The sequence below is a fragment of the Pseudophryne corroboree genome, chromosome 5 (genome assembly GCF_028390025.1).
Source record: "Pseudophryne corroboree isolate aPseCor3 chromosome 5, aPseCor3.hap2, whole genome shotgun sequence".
NCBI lineage: Eukaryota > Metazoa > Chordata > Amphibia > Anura > Myobatrachidae > Pseudophryne > Pseudophryne corroboree.
Genome location: NC_086448.1, coordinates 54,622,785 through 54,629,652, shown reverse-complemented (window position 1 = coordinate 54,629,652; position 6,868 = coordinate 54,622,785).

Below are 6,868 nucleotides of genomic sequence, written 5' to 3'. Positions count from 1 at the left end.
ATGCAACATATTTTCGCCAAATGCGGTGATAATGTTGTGTGGTCACCTCCTTCCTGGCTCTGACCAGGGTAGGGATGACCTCTTCCGGAATGCCTTTTTCCCTTAGGATCCGGCGTTCAACCGCCATGCCGTCAAACGCAGCCGCGGTAAGTCTTGGAACAGACATGATCCTTGCTGAAGCAAGTCCCTTCTTAGTATCTCTTGAAGTTCCGGGTACCAAGTCCTTCTTGGCCAATCCGGAGCCACGAGTATAGTTCTTATTCCTCTCCTTCTTATAATTCTCAGTACCTTGGGTATGAGAGGCAGAGGAGGGAACACATACACCGACTGGTACACCCACGGTGTTACCAGAGCGTCCACAGCTATTGCCTGAGGGTCTCTTGACCTGGCGCAATACCTGTCCAGTTTTTTGTTCAGACGGGACGCCATCATGTCCACCTTTGGTCTTTCCCAACGGTTCACAATCATGTGGAAGACTTCCAGATGAAGTCTCCACTCTCCCGGGTGGAGGTCGTGCCTGCTGAGGAAGTCTGCTTCCCAGTTGTCCACTCCCGGAATGAACACCGCTAACAGTGTTATCACATGATTTTTCGCCCAGCGAAGAATCCTTGCTGCCATTGCCCTCCTGCTTCTTGTGCCGCCCTGTCTGTTTACGTGGGCGACTGCCGTGATGTTGTCCGACTGGATCAGCACCGGTTGACTTTGAAGCAGAGGTCTTCCTAGGGTCAGAGCATTGTAAATTGCCCTTAGCTCCAGTATTTTTATGTGGAGAGAAGTCTCCAGACTTGACCACACTCCTTGGAAATTTCTTCCCTGTGTGACTGCTCCCCAGCCTCTCAGGCTGGCATCCGTGGTCACCAGGACCCAGTCCTGAATGCCGAATCTGCTGCCCTCTAGTAGATGAGCACTCTGCAGCCACCACAGAAGAGACACCCTTGTCCTTGGAGACAGGATTATCCGCTGATGCATCTGAAGATGCGATCCGGACCATTCGTCCAGCAGATCCCACTGAAAAATTCTTTCGTGAAATCTGCCGAATGGAATCGCTTCGTAAGAAGCCACCATTTTTCCCAGGACTCTTGTGCATTGATGCACTGACACTTGGCCTGGTTCTAGGAGGTTCCTAACTAGCTCGGATAACTCCCAGGCTTTCTCCTCCGGGAGAAACACCTTTTTCTGGACTGTGTCCAGAATCATCCCTAGTAACAGCAGACGTGTCGTCGGAATCAGCTGCGATTTTGGAATATTTAGAATCCACCCGTGCTGTCGTAGAACTACTTGAGATAGTGCTACTCCGACCTCCAACTGTTCTCTGGACCTTGCCCTTATCAGGAGATCGTCCAAGTAAGGGATAATTAAGACGCCTTTTCTTTGAAGAAGAATCATCATTTCGGCCATTACCTTGGTAAAGACCCGGGGTGCCGTGGACAATCCAAACGGCAGCGTCTGAAACTGATAGTGACAGTTCTGTACCACGAACCTGAGGTACCCTTGGTGAGAAGGGCAATTTGGGACATGGAGGTAAGCATCCTTGATGTACAGGGACACCATATAGTCCCCTTCTTCCTGGTTCGCTATCACTGCTCTGAGTGACTCCATCTTGATTTGAACCTTTGTATGTAAGTGTTCAAAGATTTAGAATAGATCTCACGAGCCGTCTGGCTTCAGTTCCACAAATAGTGTGGAATAATACCCTTTTCCTTGTTGTAGGAGGGGTACTTTGATTATCACCTGCTGGGAATACAGCTTGTGAATTGTTTCCAATAATGCCTCCCTGTCGGAGGGAGACGTTGGTAAAGCAGATTTTAGGAACCTGCGAGGGGGAGACGTCTCGAATTTCCAATCTGTACCCCTGGGATCCTACTTGTAGGATCCAGGGGTCCACTTGCGAGTGAGCCCACTGCGCGCTGAAACTCTTGAGACGACCCCCCCCCACCGCACCTGAGTCCGCTTGTACGGCCCCAGCGTCATGCTGAGGACTTGGCAGAAGCGGTGGAGGGCTTCTGTTCCTGGGAAGGGGCTGCCTGCTGCAGTCTTCTTCCGTTCCTCTACCCCTGGGCAGATATGACTGGCCTTTTGCCCGCTTGCCCTTATGGGGACGAAAGGACTGAGGCTGAAAAGACGGTGTCTTTTTCTGCTGAGATGTGACTTGGGGTAAAAAGGTGGATTTTCCAGCTGTTGCCGTGGCCACCAGGTCCGATGGACCGACCCCAAATAACTCCTCCCCTTTATACGGCAATACTTCCATGTGCCGTTTGGAATCTGCATCACCTGACCACTGTCGTGTCCATAAACATCTTCTGGCAGACATGGACATCGCACTTACTCATGATGCCAGAGTGCAAATATCCCTCTGTGCATCTCGTATATATAGAAATGCTCTATAGTCAATAAAATACTGTCCCTGTCAAGGGTATCAATATTTTCAGTCAGGGAATCCGACCAAGCCACCCCAGCGCTGCACATCCAGGCTGAGGCGATCGCTGGTCGCAGTATAACACCAGTATGTGTGTATATACTTTTTAGGATATTTTCCAGCCTCCTATTAGCTGGCTCCTTGAGGGCGGCCGTATCTGGAGACGGTAACGCCACTTGTTTTGATAAGCGTGTGAGCGCCTTTAATTTTCTATCGGGGGAAACCCACGCATCATCACACACTTCAATTAATTTATCGGATTCAGGAAAAACTACAGGCAGTTTTTTCACACCCCACATAATACCCTTTTTTGTGGTACTTGTAGTATCAGAAATATGTAACACCTCCTTCATTGCCCTTAACATGTAACGTGTGGCCCTAATGGAAAATACGTTTGTTTCTTCACCGTCGACACTGGAGTCAGTGTCCGTGTCTGTGTCGACCGACTGAGGTAATGGGCGTTTTAAAGCCCCTGACGGTGTTTGAGACGCCTGGACAGGTACTAATTGGTTTGCCGGCCGTCTCATGTCGTCAACCGACCTTGCAGCTTGTTGACATTATCACGTAATTCCCTAAATAAGCCATCCATTCCGGTGTCGACTCCCTAGAGAGTGACATCACCATTACAGGCAATTGCTCCGTCTCCTCACCAACATCGTCCTCATACATGTCGACACACACGTACCGACACACAGCACACACACAGGGAATGCTCTGATAGAGGACAGGACCCCACTAGCCCTTTGGGGAGACAGAGGGAGAGTTTGCCAGCACACACCAAAACGCTATAATTTTACAGGGACAACCTTATATAAGTGTTTTCCCTTATAGCATCTTAATATGTAATAATATCGCCACAAAAATGCCCCCCCTCTCTGTTTTAACCCTGTTTCTGTAGTGCAGTGCAGGGGAGCGCCTGGGAGCCTTCCCACCAGCAGTTCTGTGAGGGAAAATGGCGCTGTGTGCTGAGGAGAATAGGCCCCTCCCCCTTTTCGGCGGGCTTCTTCTCCCGTTTTTCTGACAACCTGGCAGGGGTTAAATACATCCATATAGCCTCAGGGGCTATATGTGATGTATTTTTAGCCAGCATAGGTACTTTCATTGCTGCCCAGGGCGCCCCCCCCAAGCGCCCTGCACCCTCAGTGATCGTTGGTGTGAAGTGTGCTGAGAGCAATGGCGCACAGCTGCAGTGCTGTGCGCTACCTTAAGAAGACTGGGAAGTCTTCAGCCGCCGATTTCTGGACCTCTTCTCTCTTCAGCATCTGCAAGGGGGTCGGCGGCGCGGCTCCGGTGACCCATCCAGGCTGTACCTGTGATCGTCCCTCTGGAGCTAATGTCCAGTAGCCTAAGAAGCCAATCCATCCTGCACGCAGGTGAGTTCACTTCTTCTCCCCTAAGTCCCTCGTTGCAGTGAGCCTGTTGCCAGCAGGACTCACTGAAAATAAAAAACCTAACAAAACTTTTACTCTAAGCAGCTCTTTAGGAGAGCCACCTAGATTGCACCCTTCTCGGCCGGGCACAAAGATCTAACTGAGGCTTGGAGGAGGGTCATAGGGGGAGGAGCCAGTGCACACCACCTGATCCTAAAGCTTTTACTTTTGTGCCCTGTCTCCTGCGGAGCCGCTATTCCCCATGGTCCTGACGGAGTCCCCAGCATCCACTTAGGACGTCAGAGAAACATAATATAGACTATAGTAAGCAACAGACAAAAGAAAATGTTATACAGAAATAGTCCCAGCATCGGCTTAATAGCCTGCTCTGCCATTTATAGCCACTTGTGCAGTCTTAATGTGAAAAACCAGCACTTAGAAACATATATGAACATAAATTATGATAATGCTAGACGGTTATGATGATAAAAGGATTTAATATTAAATAATGTAATGTTAAAAAGTTGGTAATCAAGAATTCATAATAACACAATACATTGCATTATCTGACTCCATGAAGTCACCCTGCGGACTTAGGAGCTTCTCCGGATTCCTCCCGTATGCACTTTAGCGAGCTGGCTTGGCTCAATGAAATGAAGTCCCCAATTTTCTAAGCACACAATGAATGTCCCATAAACGGAGGTTCTCTAGGGGTATCCTTTAGAGGTGCAGATGTGTGGAGTTTTCCGCTGGAGGATTTGTGATGTCCATAAATGTCCAATGGGTGATAAAGGGGGAGTCCGCAATGTAATCCAAACAGGGCTTTTGTAGCTCGAGCTATTCATGGAGTCAGATATGCAATGTATTGTGTTATTATGAATTCTTGATTACCAACTTTTTAACATTACATTATGTAATGTTACATCCTTTTATCATCATAACCGTCTAGCATTATCAGAATTTATGTTCATATATGTTTCTAAGCACTGGTTTTTCACATTCATTCTTTGCACCTAGTGTTATATAGGGGATCCACAACCCCCTTTTTCCAGCTGCTTTAAATAGACAGCGCACAAGACACACAATTTTCTCTACTTGTGCAGCCTTAGCCGACTGGGCTATGACGGGAGCTGTTCACCCCCCCCACTGCCTAATGCAGAGAGCCATGGCCAGGATCTGCTGGCACGACGGCGCGCCACGCTATTTATTCTCCCTCCAGGGGTGTCATGGACACCCAAAGAGGGAAAATAGTTGTCGGTATGCCGGCTGTCGAGATTCCGGCACCGGTATGCTGAGCGGCGGGATCCCGACAGGCGGCATATAAAGTGCCATCCCATTATATACCCCCCCACCACAAAAACAAAACATTACATACATAATCAGATGCTATGCAGGCATAATGTCAACCTGGTTACAATGTCGGCAAGACATGTTAACATTAGCGTTGGGGATAGCCTTACGGTTAGGGTCAGGATTAGGCACATACAGGTGTCCTCATCAGAACCGGATTAAGGAAGGCAGTGAAGGTGGTGAGGTGGCTCTGGGAACACTGTAACCTTGGTGCTGTCAGACGGCCCCCGGCAAATGCACACTAACACACCAGCTCTCCTTCTTGTGCAGCAGCAGAAGGAAGAACCCGGTTACAAGAATGCGAGCAGGAGAGTATGTGATCATCAGGTTTCAGGTGCGTCATCAGGTTTCATGAGCTGCCAACGGTGCTTACCGACCAGAGGAGATAGGAGGGGGGAGAGGGCTATTAGTGATTAATGAATCACAGCTTTGCCCCCCTCCCCCCAAACCACAGCATGCTAGACTGATGTGTCTGTGCCCTATGTGACTGTATTATGTGGAGCTATACACAGTACCCAGGTGTTATTAAACCATTAGTTTAAATCTAATTTACACGATTGGTTTAAATATAATATACACAATCTAATACCTCTCTCCCCCCCCCCCCCCCCCCTCTTCTGCATTTACACTTGCACTTTTCAGTCAGATAGTGGTAAAGTGAGGGGCCAGCAAGATGACAAGTGGGGGCAGTGCTGACGAGATGCGGAGGAGTGTGGATGAGCCCCCCAAGGCTTAATCCGGCCCTGGTCCTCCTACACCTTGCGACTATACACCATACACACCTGAGCCCTGCATACAACGATTTAGACTCCGTCGCACACAGACGGGCGTGGGTCAATAGATCGACATGGAAAAGATAGTCAATATGTCAACCCCAAATGGTCAACATGCAAAGAGTAGACAGTAGAAATGAGTGACAAAAGTTTTTAACGTTTTTCTGGTGTCATGTTTAACCACGTGACCCCAATTAGTGTACCGCTGCACTACTCCCTTACTACTCCCAATCATAGTCCACGTGGATGGTAGAGGATGAATAAGTTGAAAACAAAAAAACAAAACTTGTGTTGGTTATCGTCATTGCACTGTCGACCTTTTACATGTTGACCTAATTACTGTCAATCTATAGTCCAGAACCAGACACAGATATACAAATGTTTCAAATGAAACTGATCTGTGTATTCTAGTAGTATTGTCACTTCCAGTTGTTTTATTCATGCAAAGACGACATTTTTGTGCAACAAAGACGCACTGAATGAACGTGTCGCCTGGGACTAGGGGCAGAGAAGGGCTATTTGCCACAACTTGAGCTACAGTTTATAAGGACACATCTGCACCTGAGAACTAGATTGTTGACATTGTAATCGTGTCGGCATTGTGCTGAATGTTGGCAATATGCCAATGTTTTGGTCACTATCGACCTAATGTACCAAAGCCAAACCAATGCCTCGTATATATATTTTTTTAAATAAAGTAAAGTACATATATTAGTGTATCAAGATATCATACGTTAACAGTTTCAGTGCTGAAGCAGAGAACTCTGGTGAAATTCTAACATTCAATTTGCAGCATAGAATTAATTCAACCGAATATACAGGGGCATATTCAATTGCGAGCAAAAAGTTTAAATAAACTCCACAGCCGCAACGTTTTTCCTATTCAATAGGCTGTGAGAAATTCAGCAGTGGTAATTTCTATAGGAATTAATGCATCTTATTTCTTGCATCCCCAGAGC